The 22,403-nt window shown below is 41.9% G+C and overlaps 1 protein-coding gene across 4 annotated transcripts in view; it reads left to right on the top strand.

The window, feature by feature from the left end:
• The window catches only part of TENM3 (teneurin transmembrane protein 3), a 598,389-nt gene that overhangs the window by 110,150 nt on the left and 465,836 nt on the right, over nt 1-22,403 (top strand). The window lies entirely within an intron of this gene.

The following is a 22,403-nucleotide window of genomic DNA, read 5'->3' as shown; positions in this document are numbered from 1 at the left end:
GTGAAGCTTGCTTTCTACAGATAATTTATGGAACATTCTAGGGAGCCACTTTCAAATTTTGCAAGTTATAAGTTTTTAAGAATATTTTAAGGAAGTTATTGTTTTAGTTCCTTTTTTTCATTTTTTCTTTCTTTTTAAGATTTTGTTTATTTACTTGAGAGAGACAGAGAATGAGAAGTGGGAAGGGGCAGAGGGAGAGAGAGAGAGAGAAGAAGGCTCCCTGCTGAGCAGGAAGCCCATAGCAGGGCTCGATCCCAGGACTGGAGAGATCACGACCTGAGCTGAAGGCAGACGCTTGACCAACTGAACCACCCAGGTGCCCCTTTAGTTCCTTTTTTCTACTATATTCGTTGGTAATATGAAAAAGAACAGGCAAATTGGTGTTAAAACAGTTTCACATAGCCAACTTCATATCCTCATGTAATAAATGTATTGCCTACTAAAAAGTGCTTAAGTTTAGATACTATAAAATTACATAATTAGGAGGACTGCCTATAATAACAGCTTTTTAAAAAATGCTTTTGTTTGTTTTTGACAGTTTATCCCCAATTCTGAAATGGTTCTATTAAAAACTAAAAAACAAAACAAACAAACAAAAAAAACCCTGTGCTTTGCAAATAAAGGTTGTTTCTTATACACACAGTTACTCTTGAAGTAAGTGTAGCTTTTACTGACAAATTATCAACCACCTAGGAAAGTGAATGAAGAGGCTGAACTCAAAATATAATATTAGTAACTGAATGATTATGATCCATTCAGTGGATTGGATTCAATGGATTATGATCCATTCATTATGATCCAGTTCCCGGATCATAATGGTTATTCTGATGCCAGGAAGTAGTAAACAATATTTGTTATCCAGAGCTTAATTCATGGATTTGTAAAGTAGTCCCATATGGAGCATGGGCTAAAGCACTAGATAGACATTGATCGGGACTTTCGTCGTGGCCAGCTAGTGAAATACTCAGCATTGTCATCTAGTGAGTTGTAATTCGAAGCATCTACATATTTTTTAACAAAATCTTCCAGAATTCCAGCACGAAAATGAACATAGCCCTTCAGAAAATCATCACCTTTGGGGAGTGACCATTGTATCGGCGCCGTGATGGTGACAGTCTTCTCCGTCACCGCCAGATTAGGTGACACACAGGAACTCCATCTGATGAATGTGATGACCCAGTGTTTGTACCTCGGTGTTTTCAGTTACAGATTTACTTCATGGGACTTAACTCTAAACTTTTGGGTTTTTCAAATAACAAATCTACTTCTAAAAGAATGCCTTTTTTTCATCAGAGAGGAGAGGAGACAGTAAGAGAATAGGATATCAGCTTCGGGGATTATGTGCAAAGACTTGTTCTGAAGAAGGCTGCTATAAAAGCAGCCTAGTCCGAATTGGGGGCAGCCCTCCCCCCACCAAGACCACTTGAGCGGTGCTCCCACTCACCTAACTCACAGGTGACCCATATGTTGGTGTAAACACGGGAGTGACTTCTGATGTGTGTGATCACAAATGACACCGTCTTCCTGATTACGATGGGTTGTTGTCACCAGCCCCCCCGCCGAGGCCGGAGAAGAGAACTTTGAGAACTCCCATAATTGATTCCTTTGAGAACTCCCATAATTGATTTTGACGATCCCCAAGTTGTTCTAGTCACTTTTCTGAATAAAAATTGCCAAAATCACAAGCCCAACCACATATTATTCTGGAATCAATGCATCTTTTGTAAGAAAAGAAAAAAGGGGGGTAGGCATGAACACTCTGCTTCCAAGTGATTGATACAAGTGAAGATAAATAATGAGGAACTACCTTTTTTTTTACAGCAATTAAGTGCCATACCTGATAATCTCATGCCTACATGGCATTTGTAATAACTAAATGACACAACGAAATGAAATTTAAAGGGTTTAATTAGGCAATTTTATTAAAATGTCAAAAGCTATTTGCTTACTCTACAGAGATGGTGAATATATTCAAACTTTATTGTCCTTTTTTTTCTTTTTAATTCAAAGAACTCAGAATGTCAATGCAGAGATCGTGAAATGGACAGAGTTTGGTAATGCTCATTTTTGACAGGTCTGAGAGGTGATTGTTACTTCCATGGTCGTGGGGATATTTGGAGGTGTCTGCATCAATCTGCAGCCATGTCTCTGTGAGTAAAGAATCAGAGTACTGATGGACAGGTCATGTCACAGCCCAGACCGCTCAGTCCCCGGGAGGGTTCAGGCACCCGAAGGGCAAGCAAAGAAGAGAGGAGGGAGAAGTTAAAGGAAAATGATTCATTTCCACAAAGTGGAAATGTGAAGATTCAGAGATACTCGGCAAAGGGAAAATGGAAGTATCGTGCATGGCTGTGACTCTCCCAATGATCTGGAGTGGATTCAAGGGCTAGGACAGGGGGTGATATAGAGGTTCCCCAAGCAGAGACCAGCACAGGTGCCAGAGAACGAGACCTTCCTCTTGCAGCCCTTACCCCCTTATGAATACAAAGTCAGACAGACCTCCACTGTGGTCTTCCATTTTCCTTTATCCTCCTCCCCATCTGAGGTTAGAAACTGGGGAACTGAGCCTTGCAAGTTGAAATTGAAGGGACTCGTAGGTGGCTCAGTCGGTTAGGTGTCTGCCTTCTGCTCAGGTCATGATCTCAGGGTCCTGGGATCAAGTCCCACATTGGGCTCCTTGCTCAGTGGGAAGCCTGCTTCTCCCTCTGCCTGCTCCTCCCCTGGCTTGTGCTCTCTCTCCTCCTCTCTGACAAATAAATAGATAAAATCTTTGTAAAAAAATGAAATAGAAGGGACCCTCAAAGAGTATCTAATCTCTACCCTTTCGCTCAGGAAAAGCACTTTCAAAAGTTTCCATGAATGAATGAATGAATGAGTAAACAAAAGTTTCCATGAATGAATGAATGAGTAAACAACACAGGGAACCAGGGTTGAAGGACATAGACAGAAGACCAAACCTCACACCCCAGACCCTCACTTTCAGGAAATGCTCATATAGAGTCTATGGGTTAAAGTCTGTTCTACTTATGATCTGAACCCTCTAAAGACAGACTCTATAATCAGGAATACTCTTAACGCTTCCTATTCTTGGAGGCCATTTCGGCATCGCAATCTCTATGGCACTACCATGAAACCTCTCTGAGGATGGTATTATCCCTACGTGGGACCTACCTCATGGATCCTGACTTGATTGACATAACTCTGTTACAAAAAAAAAAAAAAAAAAAAAAGACATAAACGTGAATCATAGGTCGTGTTTTTCATTCTATTGCTTTATTTTAGTTTAAGAGAAAAGGATCAAGCTTCTCCCTTCCTTAATTCCTCCAAGGCCTGCACTCTCTTATCTCTGACCGTTTTAAAACTGTAGTTCAGGAGGTCGAAATTCCTTATGCGAAGACAACGCGCATCTTGCTGGCTCCTAGTGTTTGCTGTACAGAATCGCGTTTCCTTAAAATGGGGCTCAGTCTTTTTAACCCGTTCATTATCACCTTACGCAAGACTCGCTCTTCTTTCTTGAGAGTCCGGAGTCTGAACACCGCCTTCATAAGTGCTGTTGAAAAGACCTTCCCTTAAAACTTGCTCTTGAAGGCATCTGTTGATTTGAAAAGACCCTGGTTCGGGGTCAAAAGAATTGCATAGGAAACAAAAGCTCTCCTTTTGGCCCCTTGCAGTGCTCGCAAAAGAGCCTCGAGGAGGCCCGACACGGCACATACGGGTAGGTCCATGGGTGCATTTCAATTCCTGTCACAGAAGAAGGGGACATGTCCTTGAAACTGTGTTGCCTGCTTTTCACCTGCATTAAGAAGGAGGGCACTGTGAGAGAGGGAAACAGTAGGGATTTTGAGATGTCTTGATTTCTTTGCTGTGTGTGATGCCGTGTCTTTGGACCTCAATCCCATAAGCAGTGGCAATATTTTCACAGGACTTCCCATCTCCAGTACATTGTACAACAGTAATTAATTCTCACAGCATCCATTTGACTAAAGCATTATTATCCCTGTATTATAGAGGGGAAAAAAAAAAACTGATTTGCCAAACCCCACAAAGAAAGTCAATGTCGGAGTGAGGATTATCGCTCAGGAGGGTCTAAAAGTCTAATCTCAGCTCTGAGATGATTTTTTTATTTTTAATTTTTTTTTCCTGTAGGAACAGATGCCCTGGGGATTTACCAGGTAAATTCACTAAGGGTGTGTGAGTGTAGAGTACAGCTGTGCCCTGGCTGAGTCTTTGTGACCACTAGACCGGTGGAAGCTGATTAGAGGGGACCTGTTTTCAGAAAGTCCCATCAGCAAAGATATAAAAGTATGAGATGAATTCTTGTTTGAGGAACATAGCCAAAATGTGGGTCTACCCGTTTCCCTATCTACCCCGTCAAGGTGTAGGCTTGTCCTGTATGGAGTAGACTTATTTTGGCCAAGGATGGCTAGACGAAGATATTTCATCCATGTTTCTTCCCACAATAACAACTCCTTTATCTGCACGACATTCATGTCGGGAAATGAGTAGAAGAGATGGCCCAGGAGTCTACAAATAGCCCCCCACCATATTACTGTAAACCAGTAACATATGGCCAATATGCGTCGCTCAGTGACTTACCCCCACTCGGACAAAGAGATAAGAGACTTGCACCAGACTCACCAGGGAAAGAAGCAAATAAAATGAGACCAAGGCAAATCTGCTAGAGGCCGGCATGAGGAAAGCCATAGCTGGGCCCTTGGAGAGCCAAGGCCAAAACAGAACTATAACCAATATGTAAACGCTCAGAACTCCTGTCCATCTCACGCAGTATTCTCTGGCACGGACAAGCCATTTAAGCTCTGTGTGCAGTCTAGGACGACACGTTCTAACTGCTTTAATGGTTACTCTTCGTCACGTAAACGTAAATGTGCATTTCCCCGGGGAGTATTTCTTGAACTCCTGGGGGCTCTGACAGTTAACGAGACAGATAGGGCACCTGTCCCGATAGAGTTTGTTGTCCAGGTCGGGGAAAACTCAGTATACAAGAGCACACATGATGTAATGGCTTCAGCTGGTGATGAGCCCTGGGAGCGAGACAGAGCGCTGGGAGAGGGAGCAAGAGGGGAGAGGGCGGGGACCTTCAGATGGGGTGGTCAGAAACCTCAGCTTGGGCATGCCCGTGCAGTGAAGGCAGAGAAGCCCGCTGGGCCAGGATCCTTCCTGACTTGGAGAGGAGCGCAGTGCGTGAGCTAGGGGAACAGAGCAGGAACAGAGGTCGGAGGCAGCAGCAGCCCCTTATAGGACCCGGGAGGGTCCCGCACAGATCTGATTGCAGTGCGTAAAAGGGGATTCATGGTCACTTGGAGGGTTCAGGAGGGTCGTGATCCGGGTAGGGGGAATGAAGGTGGCATTAACCAGGATGGGGATGGGGGAGAATGGGCAGCACAGTATCCTCGGGGGTGGGGGGGACAGAAACATCTTCCGGACATAATAACAGAGTAACTAACACTTGCTGAGCAGAGACCAGGTGCCGGGCCCTGTGCTCTCTCGCTTGACCCCGTAGCATCCCCGAGAGAGACATCCTCTCTCGCATCTGAAGAAGTTGGGGCTGAGAAGGTGCAGGCTTCCGCCTGTGATATCGAAGCTCATAAACAGGGTAGCCCTGGGGGTTCGGGGGTGGGGCTGAGCCCCCCTGTTTGGCTCCAGGGTTCGTGGCGGTTCCCATGGGAAGCCCTACCTGGCCGATTTTTGAAAGACAGATAATTCAGGCGGGGCGGGGAGCCCCAAGAACTGTGACCAGAACATGCTGTTCTTTACTCCAGGGAGCGCATCAATAACAGGATATGGGTACCAGTCCCGGCTTTGTTTCCCTTAAACTCGATATCTTTATTCTCTCTAACATCTTCCGGGAAGGCGGTATCGATCGTACCACATTTCAATAGTACATGTTGATTGCGAGGGGGAGAAAACGCGTACATTCTGGTCGACGGCAGGTGCAAAACAATTAAAGAAAACTTGGGACAAAAGCTCTCCCGGAGTCTGGCTTTCCCCGATTCAGACTCGAGGAGGAGGCCACATTCAACACCAGGCAATTTCAAACAGTGAATACCTTGTTTTCCACGGACAAAGAGACTGTGCAAATTGAGAATTGTGAAGGAATGCCAGCTCGGAATTTGAGCTTTACGAAAATATTTTGGTTTAATTTAATTAAGGAGCTTTGTCATCTAAAGATTAAAGCGTAAAAAATAGTTATCTTTCTAGGAAGGATGTTCCTGCTGTTAAGGCTTTAAATGAGAAGAGCATCTTCTGGGGTGTGCGAACAGCTGTTCTTTCCTGCAAAGACGGACGTGTTTGAGCAAGAGTCAATAAGAATGCGGAAGAAGGGTATGGGGGGCCGTCTTGCTAGAGGCCGGAATTACTGAGAAGAACAATCTGGAAGGAAAGATGTGGGGAATGCTGGCATGACACTGTCAGTCCTCGAAGGAGCTTCTGGAAAAACTGAACTAAGACAATGGTATGAGTTGGTGGTAATTCCTACAAGCTCGTCTGGGTTTTAAATTGTAATCTTCTTATTTCTGTTTAGTGTCATAAGGAAAGAAACTAGAGGCAAGGACGAGGAGCGTCTCCTCAGAAAGCAGAAAGGAGTCAATCCTGAGCATAGAGATCTTTGTATATACTGATCCTTATGAACTAAGAAGGGACGTACTCCTTGACACAGCAAGCAAGAACAAGATCTGGACAGATTCGCCGCTTTCGGGGAAGATTATGTGAAGGCAGAGTAGACAGAGGCCCTGTTTTGGGAGGGAAAGTAGGGAAGTTAGGAGGAACATGCTGTTCCCCTCGCCTACCTCCTAGGCCACCTCCAAAAGCAGGCTTGCTTAACAGCAGCCCCCTGTGCATACATACCCTGAGCTTTGGTACATAGAAATTCTATGGAAGGAAAAGCAAAATTTTTTGACATTGTCCTTGGGCTCTGAAACTTGCAGGATAGGGATTAGGGTTTGTTTTGTTTGGTTGGTTTTTTAAGATTTTTTTTTTTTTTTAATTTGAGAGAGAGAGAGAGAGAGATACTGAGTGGGGGGAGGGGCAGAAGGAGAGAGAGAAGATCCTCAAGCAGACTCCCCACTGAGCGTGGAGCGGGACACAGAACCCTGAGATCTTGACCTGAGCCAAAGCCAAGAGTCAAACGCTTAAGCAGCTGAGCCACCCACACACCCGCACGATAATGATTCGTTTTAAAATACACTAATAGGTGGGATATCCTGAGGTTAAAGGACTATTTCAGAGTTTATGTCAAGTGGTCCCTTATTGGTTTGTTCAGGTTTTTTTTTATTGATTTGATCGTTGATTTCTTTTACTTTATTTTACCTTATTCGTTGTTCATTGGTTGGTTTTCATTGTTGTGTCGTGTAACGGTGAAGGGTTCCCTGCTGTGTGCCATCTGCCCAGAACCTGGCTGGAGGACCGTTCTTGGACATTCTCCCTGCTGAGCAGGAAAGACTGAAGAGGGGCAGGAGTGGGTCATGATACTGGGCGTGAATTAGGCATCTCTCAGACAGCCTGGAAACTCTTCAAGGGCGGAGATTACATCATATTCCCAGCACCTGTCATATTGTAATCTCCTCCCACCCCGAGATCTGTGGAGATACTACTTGACTTTTTCAAATGGCCTATGCGTTCATTCACAGATTTTGATTGTACATCTATATTGTGGCAAGCAGTGTCCTAGGCCCTGGGAATAAAATGGAAATAAGGTCTCTATTCTCATGGCATGTGTGTTTTGCTGGGGTAGTAAGGAAGTAAACAGATGAGACAACAAGATAATTTCAGAAGGTAATAAGAGTCATTTTATTTTTGTTTTTATTTTTAATGGAGGTGTAGTTGTCATATAATATTGCATTAGTTTGAAGTGTACAACACAGTGATTCAACAATTATACATAATGTGAAATGTTCACCATAATAAGTATAGTTACCATCTGTCACCATACAAAGTTACTACAATATCATTGACTATATTCCCTATGCTGTATATTACATTCTCGTGACTTATTTATTTTATAACTAGAAGTCTGCACCCTTCAATCCCTTTCACCTTTTTTGCCCATTTCCCCCCAACCCATTCCCTGTGGCAACTCCCAGTTGTTCTCTGCATTTATGAGTCTGTTTTGGTTTTTGTTTATTCATTTGTTTTGTTTTGGATTCCACATATAAGTGAAATCCTGTGGTACCTATCTCTGTCTAACTTATTTCACTTAGTATAATACCATCCAGGACCATTCATGTTGTCCTGAATAGCAAGATCTCATTCTTTTTCACGTCTGAGTAACACTCCATTGTGTACACTTACCACATCTTCATTATCCATTCAGATACCGATGGACACTTGCTTTCTTTCCATATCTTGGCTATTGTAAATAATGCTGCAAAAATAAAAAAGAGGTACACATATCTTTTCGAATTAGTGTTTTTATTTCCTTCAGGTAGATACACAGATGTGGAGTTACTGGATCATATGGTAATTGTATTTCTAATTGTTTGAAGAATTTCTATACTGTTTTCCACAGTGGCTGCACCAACTTACATTCCCTCCAGCCATGCACAAGGCTTCCTTTTTCTCCACATCCTCACCAACACTTGCTATTTCTTGTCTTTCTTATTTTAGCCATTCTTACTGGCGTGAGGTAATATCTTACTGTGGTTTTGATTTACATTTTCCTGATGGTTAGTAAGGTTGAGCATCTTTTCATATGTCTGTTGGCCATCTGTGTGTCTTCTTTGGAGATATGTCTATTAAGAGCTATTTTTAAAAAGCTGTTATGTGGGGCACCTGGGTGGCCCAGTCAGTTGAGCCTCTGACTCTTGGTTTCAGCCCAGGTCATGATCTCATGGTCGTGAGATCGAGTCCCGCATAAGACTCTCTAGTCAGCACAAAGTCCGCAGAGACTCTCCCTCCCTCTTCCTCTGCTCCCTCTGCTCATGCTCTCGCTCTCTCTCAAATAAATAAATACATTCTTTAAAAAAAATGTTATGTGTTGGAGTTGTAAAGAAGCTACTTAAATTGGCTGATCAAGCAAAGCCTCTTTGAGAATGTGAATATGTACTGAGTCCAGAATAAGAAGAAAATTCCCAGGTATCCAAGGATTTAGGGAGGGGGCCTTGTGGACGGGGCACCAGCTAGCCCACAGAGCCTCCGAGAACTGCTGGCCTTTGTTGTTTTCCTGGCGCGGAAGGGCCAGCATCACTAGGCGGACACATCATTTCCCATTTAAGCATGGGGCGTAAGGGTATTTTGCCCTTTATGGTCAAACCCAGATGTTCCTTATTGACCTTTTATCAAATGGAAAGAATGGAATTCAAGTAAGCTGAAGTAGTTATCAGGTAACCATATGTGACATCATGTTTTAACATTTCAAAGGGTAGAACTCTGTTCAGGATATTTGCCCCTTAGCTCTCTCCGAGATAAACATTTGTGATAATATGTTGAAAAGAGAATAAGGTTTCAGCAGTCCTTTCACTAGAATGCTACCCTCTCTGGGGGGAAAAAATTGCATAGTGGATCATTTGTTTAAATGCCAAAAATCAGTAAATAGTATAAACAAATTCTCAATAAAATCGTCAAAGGTATTTTCCCACTGCAAGGGAATTAATCACTGCCATATTTTTAAGTGCTGCTGTCCAATTTTTAAATAATGTACAGCATTTAGCTTTGTTGTTTGCCTAGAGAAAAGAATGTTTCAATGAAAATTGTCAGCTGAGTTTTCTTAGGTTATCTGATTTTCCGTTGTTTGATTTTCCGTTGTTTATCTGCTCATTATCTTTCAAAGTGACATATTTAGTATAGTCTGTATGTAGCTACAGACCTTTCCACTTGGCAAGCTTCGATACCTCTCTGCTATGCAGGCAGTGTCTTAAATAAAAGGAAAGGAACTGAGTTCTATGTTGGTGACAGCAGCACTTTGTTAAACAGAGCTGGGTTAATTTCATTTACCATTATTACGAAGAACAGGATAGGAAGAGCAAGAAGCGTTTATAAAGGACCTATTTGGCAGTGGCCTCTCAGGTCTGTGTCGGGACAAAATGTCCTGACTTGAAAATAAAACGGAAATTTTATTTTTTTTTAAAGATTTTATTAATTTATTTGTCAGAGAGAGATATCACAAGTAGGCAGAGAGGCAGGCAGAGAGAGAGAGGAGGAAGTAGGCTCCCCGCCGAGCAGAGAACCCGATGTGGGGCTCAATCCCAGGACCCCAGGATCATGACCTGAGCCGAAGGCAGAGGCCCAACCCACTGAGCCACCCAGGCGCCCCTAAAACGGAAATTTAAAAAAAAACATAGCTTCACTGGGAGGTCAGGCCCCATAACTGGGGAATGCTTTTTGTTTTTTGTGGGTTTTTTTTCTAATTTTTTTTAAAGATTTTTTTTTTTATTTATTTATTCAACAGAGACAGAGTTCACAAGTAGGCAGAGAGGCAGACAGAGAGAAAGGAGGAAGCAGGCTCCCCGCTGAGCAGAGAGCCCTGGGATCATGACGTGAGCTGAAGGCAGAGGCTTTAACCCACTGAGCCACCCAGGCGCCCCCATAACTGGGGAATGTTTAAAGAGAAAGCATAAAAGAGGCAATAATAAATTTTAAAAATCTGCAATGTGGTCAGAATAAGATGGAGCTTGGTGGGATTAATTTATGTTGAATATTCAGAGCAAGATTAGATAGCAATGTTAACCAAATCCACAGATTTTCCTGGGGTGAAAATATCTCATTTCAGAGAAACCGTATGTTAGGCAAGTATGTTCGGGGAGGTAGAAGGGTTGGGGGATGGGGGGAGGGGAGGGCGGTTTGTTGTTTTTTTAAAAAAAAAATTTTATTGTTCCCTTTTCCATCTGTTACAGGGAAATCAGGTACTTCCAAGCACTCTCTCATATGACAACTGTTAAAAAAATAAAATTATGCATTACCTTTTGGGCTGCGAGCTGCTCAAAGGTAGACAAGATAATAGGCTTGCTGTTCAGAAAAAAAAGAGTGCTGTTATCATTGTTTATTTTTATAGCTACTCTTCGTTCAGAATCCTGCAGACCCTGTTGGCTGAGTCATTTGCCTAGACATCTCCCGGGGACAGATGAGTTATCAGAGCCACACGGTGCTGCCTTATGAAGGGGTGACAAAGGAGACTAGAGTCCCAGTTCCCCAACAGGTCCAACTGCCGAAGGCAAAACTGCTCTCCTCGCCAGTAACATCACTGCTTTTTTCCTTCTTTTATACCAAGCGGCCCAGCTCTCGCCATAGATGCTGCTCCACAGGCAATTTCAAAGTCCAGGCCCCCGAGGAAGTATTTAGAAGAGGCCCCCCTATCGAAACAGTTCGTGCAAAATTACTTACATTACGTGTGCTACTTAGGGAGAGGACGTGCAGGGAGCTAGGGGACTCCCTCTGCCGCCTTCCCTGTTTCTGTGGTTCTCCTTCGTCAGGTCTCAGACTTGTCTCTTCCTTCTTCCTTCCTCTTCTGCCATTTACATTTTTCCTCCGGAAGTGAGGAGGAAGGAAGGACCAGAGCTACCAGTAAGAAGCTCAGAGCAGCTGGGTGGTCTGTGCCACGTAGCCTCTCTGAGTTTCTGTCTCCTCGCCGGTGAAATGGGGATTACATTAATCACCATCTCTTGGGTGCATGGGCCACCGTGAGCCCCAATCAATGTTTGCTTTTGTTATTCCGATGATGAGAGGGGGGCTGTGTAAGGGACAGGAGATGCGCCTGGGAGCCAAGTGTCCTGGACCCAACTCTGCCCCTGGCTGGATTGTCGTCTGACCCCTCCCGGGGCCAGAAGGACCCCCCCCCGCTCCCCGGGTGCAAAGAGAAGGAGCTGGAATCAGCCCCGTCCCTCTGTGACATTTCATGATTTGATTAATTTAATGCAACAGGCTAGTACAGTGGAGCTGGCGTGTCATCAATAGAGATGGAAATTGGTTGAGCACCAACTGTGTGCCGCGTGGTGCTGGTGTGGGTTTGGGGGATAAAAAGAGATTTCAGACAAACCCCTGTGTCATGCCCGGCATGCTCTGTGTTTTTGTGCTAAAACCAACAGCACGGTCCATGAGTGCCGCAGAGGGGAGGCTATGAACGAACCCCCAGGGGACAAACACAGGGAGGAGGGGACTGGAGCAGAGCAGTTGGGACACAAGGGCCTGGGCGAGATCTGCTACGAGACCAAAGAATAAGGAAGCCTCCACACGGCAGTGCACAAACCAACCGTTTAGAGATGCTTAGCTGGAATAAGAAAACCCACAGGAGTTACTAAAATTACTGCCTTGTCTTTAATGATCTACAGTTTCCTTATTTGCTCTAACGCTTTGCGCAGAGTCACGTATTTGTTTCTTTTTCTTTTTCTTTTTCTTTTCTGGTTGGATTTCAAAAATATTCCTGTTGAATGGGACAGATTATACATATATAGGTGTGTGCATATAAATAGAGTTACTGCTTATGATGTGATTGCTTGGAATTATTATTAGTGTCATCCTTAGGATAAAATGGGGATCGGTACTCTCCATACCTTAGAAGCACAATGAAATTCATTACCTGTATAGGAGATTTCGAGGGCAGTGCCTGTTTTCCCCTGTGTGATGTGGGGCTCTGTGCCGTGAGACGAGATAAATGAATAAGCCATCTTGGAAGCCTTGCTCAATTCACAAAGCCAGCCATCTATCAAGTCAGATACTCCTGTTTACATAATTTTTAAATAGAGAAAAGAAAATGAGAGCAGAAAATATGGATGTATGTAATGTTTATGAGCCACTTACGTAGTCCCTGTTTCCTTTCGTTCCTTTTTTTTTTTTTTTTTTTTTAATTCTCTTTTGGATGCTTTTCTTTTTCTGTCCTTAGAGAGTGCTCTCTGCCCATTGTGGCTGCTCCTAGCAGTCTTTTTGCCCATATGCTTGATAAGACTCGTCTTCAGCCAGAACTCCAGACGCTCTGGGCAGCCTGCAGTGTCCCTGGGGAATACTTTCACATTTTGGCCCTGCTGGGCCTTTAGGCTTTCATATCCATTTTTATTTGATATCTCAGTCCAGGGTTGACAAGGCCGTAAATAGGTAGCCTCAACACATGGAATTTGCAGAGATTTCAGATTCCTCTCTTTCTAGAAGATTCTTTCTCTGCCTGTCATATGGAGCACCCCTGCACCCAGACCACGGGCCTATGGGCAGAAATTTCTTCCAGTCACCTTCTCCGAGATGGGCTGGTCCTTTTACCACCTAGGTTCGTGCAGAGAACAAATGCAGCTTCCGTGATGCCGGGGCCCCAGTGTGCCTGTGCAGGTTATCCAGACCTGTGTGCACTGAGCAGTGGCCTCTAGGTGAATGACCATCTATATATACATATATGTGTGTGTGTGCACACACACACACACACCTCACTTAATGTAAAATTTTTATTTTATAAAGCCTCTCTGCAGGTTTAGTCTTAGGGGGAAGGGGCACATTGCTTCTAGTTGGTCCATCTTGTCCCCCAGAAGTCATGGTCCCCAAGGTATTATATTCTTGAAAAAAGCAGACAAGAACACTGAGGCTGCCTCTCTTGCACAGAATGGAGTTTCTCTTCAATTTTAGAATAGATAATTTCTATTTTTATGGAAAATCTATTCTTACCAAGTATGAACCTGACTCACTGCATAAAAATAAACTTTTCTGCTCCCTTTCATGTTGTGCATCAGAAGCCTTATTCCGGTAGCCACATCGCGCTGTGAGTCAGCAGGGTTTGGAAAAATAAGCACCATCCAGACACCTCTTGCTGGCTTCAGCTGTGGCCACGAAGCTGGCAGGTCGAACCGTCTTGTAACTTGATTTCTCTGGGGGTCATGTCTAAAAAGGGGGATTTTCAATCTCTTTTAGCCACAGAATCTTTGAAAACTTGGTGAAAAACTGAGAAGAGTGGAAGGACAGAGAGAGAGAGAGAGAAGAGTGGAGGGTCTTTCTTAAGTGGGAGTGAAAAGCTCACCTCTTTGCCCAGCAGCCTTTAAGACATTTCCAAGAAATTCTCCAAGGAGCCCCAAAGAGCAGTGTTTGTCAACCAGTAGGCCAGGTCGATCTTCTCCATCTAAACTGAGATCGTTCTGGAAGGTAGGAGTGATTGTCAGCCCTCATCTGTCTTGGGTAATTTCTCCTGTATACCCGTCCTGTTCCTTTTTAATTTTTATTTATTTTTTTTAAATATTTTATTTATTTATCTGACAGATACAGATCACAAGGTGGCAGAGAGGCAGGCAGAGAGAGAGAGAGAGAGAGAGGAGGAAGCAGGCTCCCCACTGAGCAGAAAGCCGGATGTGGGGCTTGATCCTAGGACCCTGGAATCATGGCCCAAGCTGAAGGCAGAGGCTTTAACCCACTGAGCCACCCAGGCGCTCCCTCCTGTTCCTTTTTAATAAAGTAAAAAACTCATTGGGTAGGAGATAACTTCTAGTCTCTTCCAGGTCTTTGAGGTATACAATTGTCATTTTTTTTCTTTAATAGGGACCATCCCAGGCAATCTGGCACTTCTGGTCACTCTGTCTCTGATGATTAACTGGGGCAGATTGGTAGAGTTTCCTGCAATTGCGAGATATTTAATACTCTAGTAACATGAATTTTCTTACCATATTAGCTATGTAATTATCACTTTAATAACAGATATATTTGAAGATATTCCCATAGATTGGACATAAACAAAAAATACGACCTTTTGGCCATGATAAACTCTTTCCAATATTAAACTGAAGACAACCCAACACTGAAAAGAAAACAGTACTACTGGATTCTCCATTCACCTTGAATATCTTCCTATGCAGACACAGAAACCAACACATTTAATTATAACTCTGATGTGCCAAGTTTCTAAGATGTTATAATAGCACATTGTCGTTTTAAAATTTAATTCTTATCAGGAGTGTGTTAATCATTATCCAACAACCAAGTTTTTATTATTGCCAGCTTTTCAGAAATCAACAAGAAAAGTTTGGCTTTACAGCAATAAAATGCTTTATAATCCAGATACCGGTAGACTTGAAGTTGAGAAGTCCATAGGTCTCACAGTGCAGTCTGCTTCTATGGACATGTCCATTCCTAAGCCGTTTTGGAGGGACCGGCATCTTCAAGGTCACTGCTAAGTTATTTCAAGGAGAGCTGTCAGGGTTTATATTTTTATCCTGAGTTCCCTGGTTTCTCCATTGTATTAGTATGTTCTTTGTCTTCGTGTGCTGTGTTAAAAAGCAAAGATAAAGTTTTTCATTATCCTTCTATCCCGAGGTTTGCATTATTTTTTTTTCAAGAGTAGTTTCAGTGTGTTAATAACATGTAAATATGACAATCCAAAGTACTTATCTGTCATCAGGAAATGAAAAGTAGGTGTGGAGCACGGATGTTCTTTTCTTTGTCTGGGACCTGAAATTTTTGTCATAAAACTATAAAAGAAACTGGATAAAAATTCATAGTCAAATATCTCCTGGCATCTGCTTACATCAGTCATATATTTCCCGAACTATTATTTTAAACAAAGAATAAAATAGAATTGCTTCCACTTTGTCAATCTACTGACAATTTATAACAATGAAAAAACCGCCTAGTACTTGGATAATCGAGTAAGCTGTGGGTTTCCTATTTTGATAGGTTTAGAATTTATTTATTGCATTTTAAAGAATTAAATAGTGGAGCGCCTGGGTGGCTCAGTCGGCTAAGCATCTGCCTTCTGCTCAGGTCATGATCCCAGGGTCCTGGGGCTCAGCCTCACATCAGGCTCCCTGCTTAGAGGGGAGCTTGCTTCTCCCTCTGCCTCTGCCCTTCCCCCTGCTCATGCTTGCGCTCTCTCCCTGTCAAATAAATAAAATCTTTAAAAAAAAAAAAAAAGAATTAAATAGCAACAACAAATCTTTTCCTTTGTCTTCTTCTAAAAGTTTATTTTTACTTGTATCATAATTTTACAGGTTCCTTCTTGTCAAAAAATGCAAATTATATAAATAAAGCACATTTATTGATCTGCACTTTCTTTAGAGTTTACAATGGTAGTTAAAACAGAGGGGGGCTTTATTTCCATATGATGTGTGCCTTGCTTTGTCGCAATTATCTGTCATGGTTACATTGTTATAAATGACCTGTGTTCCTCATTCTGCATAGTCTCTGGTCGGTTGACATTAAAATAGTGAAGGTTGTACTATCTGTACACAGTTCTTTGGATTAATTTAGACGTAGTAGTTCATTCTTGATTCTCAGTAGACTCTCCAGGATCAAGATGCATCTGTAAACATTTCTGGCTCGCCCCTAAGAAGGAAGTAGTAACACGCACCCTGCTAACTCCTGAGTAATTTGGAATAAGAAATCGCACCAGCCAGTTTGCCTTCTCCATAATTAACAGGAATGAAGAAAAACAAATGAATGCTTTAATACAGAGGTACATGTGGTGAAATAAAGGTTCTCTGAGATTTGCTGTGAATTACTTAAGGGAAAAGAAAGGAATAGGAAAGTAATTTCTGAATGTAGGTGGTGGGTATATGGTGGTTCATTGTCCGTTTTTGTTTTTTCTTTTTTTTTAATATGTTTGAGATCTTTTACAATAAAAAAGAAGACAGAGGAATTGTTTTCAAGCAGTGTAAGAAATATTAACCCAGAGATGTCCCAGAATGCTGGTCTTCTGACACTTTGTCGTACATACTGCGTTCTTGGAGGGAGTTATGGGCATTACTTTGCAAGGTCGTGTTTCTGCATCAAGTGTTTACTGTATGGCTGTTCCCTTTTAAGAACTTTAAAAATATTTTCCCTTTACCGAGTCTGAATTTATAAGGCATGAGAGAGTTTAATTAAAGTAAAAAAAAAAAAAATTGAACACTTAGGTTAGAGTTGTATTTCAGGGTTACAAAAATGTGCCTCTGCCCGCGGATCAGTATCATTTTCAGGTGGAAATGAATGAATGAAAGTTGAACATGGCCAGATTGCGACTTTTCCTTTCCACTCCAAGATTATAGGGTGCCTGATTCCAAATTTGCAAGATTTTCCAGATGACCCAGAGGAACATATTCACAGGTGTTAATCTCCCATAAACAGCTTGTTATCATTTTGATTTTTGGAAACATTGCACGCGAGATGTGGAACACCATGAATGTCCAGGTAGCCTGGTATTTTATAATATTTGTGGATCGGTATTGGTTGATGGTACCACCAAAAGGTATGCCGGGGTGTTTTAAGTACATCGAGGTAAAATGAATAGGAAAACGCCGAGCCTGTGTTTATGACTGTGGAAGAAATCTGACACTCCATTGCACGCTTATTATTTTTCCTACCCTAAGCTAAATAGACTAACGGCTGTTAAGAAACTATCAGGGGAAGCGTGTCAAACACTAGGTAGATCATGCAATCAGACTGGTGTCGGGTTGGAAAAGTCAGTAGTCGGGAAGGGGAAAAAAAGTGACCTTGTCCTCTCAACATTGTCTTTACACTGAGTAGAACAGATGAGATTGTGAATTATTCAGAGCATTGAAAGCTTATAATTGTTAGCAGTGGTGGCGGCAAAAGAGGAGAGAGACAGGACTATTTTAGTCCAAATGTCTGATTCTATTAACCATCAAAGGAATCTTTTCTTAAAACCATCTTGGGGAATTTGGGTGGCATGGACCCCATGAAAAATCTTTTCCCCTGTTTGATACCTTTTTTGGGAATCTGGGTCAAAGAGGCACAAGTTAATATTTAGCATAGATTTTTGGAAATGCAGAGTAAAGGAACAAAGACACTCTAGGGAGAGGATTTGCTGTTTCCGCAGGTAATTGTCTGGGGAGTGAGTCCCCCATGTAACACAGCAGAACCTCTGAACACCGAGGGGGTCTCACATTTTATGGAAATGATCTTTTCTTATTAGTAGCAGGTTGAATACGATTTCCAGCATAAAAGAAAGTATTCTTCTCATAGTTACTAAGTGCAATTTTTTTAAATGAAGTTTGTAACGTAATAGTCATGCAGTCTTTTATAGTTTCAGCCATTTCAGATGGAAACGGTATGCTTTTGTGAACAATTTTATTCTATTCACTTATCTGGCATTTATGAAGGTAGCCTTTACTTAAAACTAGTTACCATTTTAAGTTTAGATTATCTTGAAGGTTACCATGGATTTTAACTTTATGGGCTTAAGTGGTATGATTTTTAGAAGTGCCTTTAAAGTTCATTTGGGATTTTTCTTTTCAAACTGAAAAATATTTAGATTTTGCTTTCAAAAAAATCGTAATATTGATGGCATTTTAAAATTTCCATGACATAACTAAAGCACTGTTGGTGCTTATGTATAGAATTAAAATTTAAGATCAGAATTACTTTTAAATGTCAAGACTTGAAGAAAGACATTTTAATAATATTTACTGCATATTATAAAATGTCGGGGTTTTTCTATTTTAATACATTTTATAAAGATTGACTTACAATGTCAAAAGTCATTTTACTTACGGAATAAATAGCTAAAATACTTATATTGCCCCCCCCACAAATCACTTGGTTTGGTCCTGAATCTTCTATCTCCACCAATAATGTCAGAATAAGCATTTCAATAAAGCATATCATGTCCCTGTGTTCCAGATTCTCTTCTAAATTTAGAATTAGCATGGGTTTTTTTTTTCTTTTTTTTTTGGTGCAAAGACTATTTTAAACTATGTATCCTTCTCTCCATACAATCCTTTTATTAGGGTGAATAGAAGAGCTTCAAAATGATAGTGTTTCGTCGGACAAGAACAGATCAAACGTTCCCTTACAAAGTAATCTTGATCACTGTTTTCATTCATTTCACTGTCACTAGTAATTACCTCCTTGTTCTCTGGCTTCACCATGGGGTCTTCATTTATAAATAGATATAAGTATATAAATATATTTATGAATATGTGTGTGTGTATATATATATATATATAAATATATATATATATAAATATATAAATATATATAAATATATATAAATATAAATATATATAAATATATATATATTAGGTTCCAATTCCTAAATTTAGTTTTGAAAAAATAAGGCCAGCATTTGGTTGTTGTGGAACAAACCAAATTTATTCTACCCAAATTGGGTTCTACCCAACCCCACAAAAGAGTCTCCTCTGACTCCACTCAATCCAATAGTCATGACCATTTTTATATCAGACAAAAAATATGATCGGGGCAATAAATAGTTTTCTGTAGAAAGGCGAGTGTTCTGTCTGTGTCCCTGTGCTCTGATTTCGGGAGTGTGGGAGTTAGAGTGGATTATAGACCTACCTGATCCAAAGAAGACTCCCAGTCTTTTAATTAAATGACTTCGTAGATTTCATTTTTTTTAAATTTTTTTAAATTTTTAATTTCTTTATTTTTATTTTTTTAACTGTAGATTTTAATATTATAACTTGTTTTTCATGAAAGAGCTACTTGGAAAATGATAAATATTTTTCTCATCTTAAATCTCAAGTCCTTTGTTCATCGTTTTCTAATTGGGGGCTTCTAGAGAAATATTGTATCCTGCCGTCTTCCCCGTCAATGTTCAGGCTGAGTCTCAGGTTCCCAGTTCCCAGCTCTTGGGATGTTGTTATAGCTCTTCCCTGTAGCTTAAATACAGGCTTTGGGCTAAGCATAGCTCATATTTGATTGTTAACTAGTGGAAAATTCACTATACTTAAGTCAGTACTTGTTTGTAGATACTTGAGGAGTTTGGTGGGCATGTCTGTTCATGCTGGAATTCAGTACAACGAATTAACCTTTGTATCATAAATATAATTATGTTTCCTATTTAATTTTTTGTTATGTGTGCGTAGGTGTGTGTTTTTTGCAAAGACATGAATGTTCAGCCATTTATTTCCACACTCATCTATCTGGGCTCTACTCTGTGCCTGGCACAGTGAGGTACACAGGGACAGTAGAAGTCCAGGTTCTTGTCCTTAAGAAGTTATCGGCTACATCTTAAGGCAACGTGTGGCCACAGGTCAGCACGAGTTACAGGATGCAAGAGCTCGGAGGTGAATGAGGGAACTGACATTTTAAGCCAAAGGAGCTGGGAAAGACCACATGGCAGTCGACAGAAAGAACGGGTGGCGGAGGCTGGGAAGGTTTGGGTGGGTAAGACAGGTGATGCCTGCAACGCGGGCAGAATTGTGGAATTGGCAAGGGGCGTGTCCACGGGGCCGGGCTTTCAAATACCAAGTTGCTGGTATTAGAGATTTCTGCTCTCTCCTCTGACTTTTCCTGAAATGGGTGAAATTGCAATCCTCTTGGATGGCTTTTGATGGTTCTCTTACTAACAACAACTGGCAGTGATAGTCTTTCTGTGACGGGTGTCCCTTCAGGAGACACGTCCTAGACCTTCTCATGGCATGGTCTCCTGAGAGGGGAGATACATTCTTCCTTGAACTGTTCATCCAGAACCTCATCTCAGCAATTCTGACCGGCACACAGACCCTTGTTTCTGAGATTTCCTGAACTAGAGGGCGATGCCTTTCCTTACAGCCGTCGGTCACTATGTACTTTAACTGATCGGTTATCCGTTTATTTCCTTGGATTGACTGGGATCTAAACCAGAGGGACAATGTCATGTATGTATCCCCAGATCCAACCACAGGACGTGGTACGTGGTAAGTGTGCAGGGAGTGCTTGTTAATGGAAGGAAGGAAGGAAGAGAGGAAAGGAAGCGAATGAATCATCAGCTGTAGCGTTACCTGTTTTCTCCCCTACAGCTGCTTTTCAGGGCAGCTCCAGAAACCTGGACCTGGCAGCAGAGCCTAGCATAGGAACCCTGAAATTGTGGGAAAATGACTGTATATTCCATGTCCTTGGGACAACTCAATTCAGCCACTAGCCTGTCTTTAGAATTCCTAGAACTACTGCTAGAAGTTAGATGCTCATCAAACCAAACTAAAACTATAGGTTTTTTTTTTTTTCTAGTTTTAAGTCCAAAAAAAGCCTTTGAATGACTAGTTTTCTTTCACAGACTCTCTGACCCGTAAGAGAGTCCTAGAAGGTGGACTCCATGGTTGCGTTGACCGGGGTACGTTCCCGTATGCAGGTGAACACAAGCATGCACATCCCTGAACACCATCTGTCCTTGACTCCAGGTTATTTTCCAGAACTTCCTAAAAGAAGGTATTCCAAGTAGGAGACCAGGAAAGAAAATATGAGAAAACCTGGTCACGTTGGGGATACACAGTCTTTGTTTGAGAGCAGTTAGAACAGCACAGAGACTAAGTGCCAGGAGACAATGGGAAATAAGAGACAAGAACGAAGTGAACATGGGCTTGAGCAGTGAGAGTATCTGCCATGTGCCAGACCCAGTGTGGGACGCTTGCACCTGTTCCCCCATTTAATTCATCACAGCCGATAGCAAGGCTTGGTGATATTATCACCCCTATTTTATAGTTGAGGAAGTTATCTCAGAGAGGTTGTACAACTTGCCTTAGGTCACACAGCTAATTCGTTGTCAGAACCATGAATGAAAGAGAGACCGGTCCAACTTCAGAATAGACATCCTTTCCTCACCCTGCTGTCTTCTCTGAACATGGGATGGGTGAACACAGACATTCCTCAAGAGACTGAGGAGCAAAGCCCCGGGCACCAAGACGCCACCCAGTCAGAGGCAGCCCAGAGAGGTCATGTTCACAGGGAATGTTCCCTCCGGGCTCTCTCTACTCCCAAACGCAACCAGAGCTCAAATTACATTCCATGACTCACATGTGTATTATTCTCACCTAGAGTGATTTTCTTAGCAATCTTACTAAAACTTGGACGTCTCAGATAAGAACCCATAAAAAAGTTTTCCCCAAGATATTTTTTCTGCTCATCTTCCTTTTCCAGCCCATGAAAAAGCTGTTTTTGACATACGAGTACCTTCTGTTGTTTATGGGACAACCTACAAAGCTAAGGAACAATTGGCACTGTTACATTTCTTCTGATAAAAAAAAATATGCAGCTATAAAGATGTTTGGTAAGAATGTAAGGTCTTAGAAGGTGACCATATTGATACCTGCAGCTAAGCTTCTAGAAAAACAAAAGCATAGAGCCGTTTGCAGAAAGGTGGTCATTTGTTGTGGCATTGTGGGAACCTTCTGATCATAGTGTCCTACCCTGACACACACGTAGAGGATGTTTTCTATGTAAAATTCCCCTTTAAAAAAACGAGAAGAAGTGCACCTCTTGATAATAAAATTGTGTATCCCCCAGAGCTCGATTTTCATCTGCTAGGATCCAGCCAAAGAGCGGAGATGTTTCCCTGAAATATTTTGTGTTAGATTTTTTCCGCTGTGACCAAATGTTCGTGTTCTGTGGCTACTTTTCGTATTGTTAGGAAAGGACTGTGTCTGCATCAGCCACCGATTCAAACAGACACGTTTTTGTCACAGTTCCTTTGAGATCACAGATCTGCTTGGTCCTCTGGGGAAATGCTTCCTGCTTTGATCTTTTCTCTCTTTCTCCCTGAAAATAGGCACTGAGCGCTT

The sequence above is a fragment of the Meles meles genome, chromosome 2 (genome assembly GCF_922984935.1).
Source record: "Meles meles chromosome 2, mMelMel3.1 paternal haplotype, whole genome shotgun sequence".
Classification (NCBI taxonomy): domain Eukaryota; kingdom Metazoa; phylum Chordata; class Mammalia; order Carnivora; family Mustelidae; genus Meles; species Meles meles.
The sequence above is the reverse complement of the archived record's forward strand: the minus strand, read 5'-3'. Positions and strand labels throughout refer to the sequence as shown.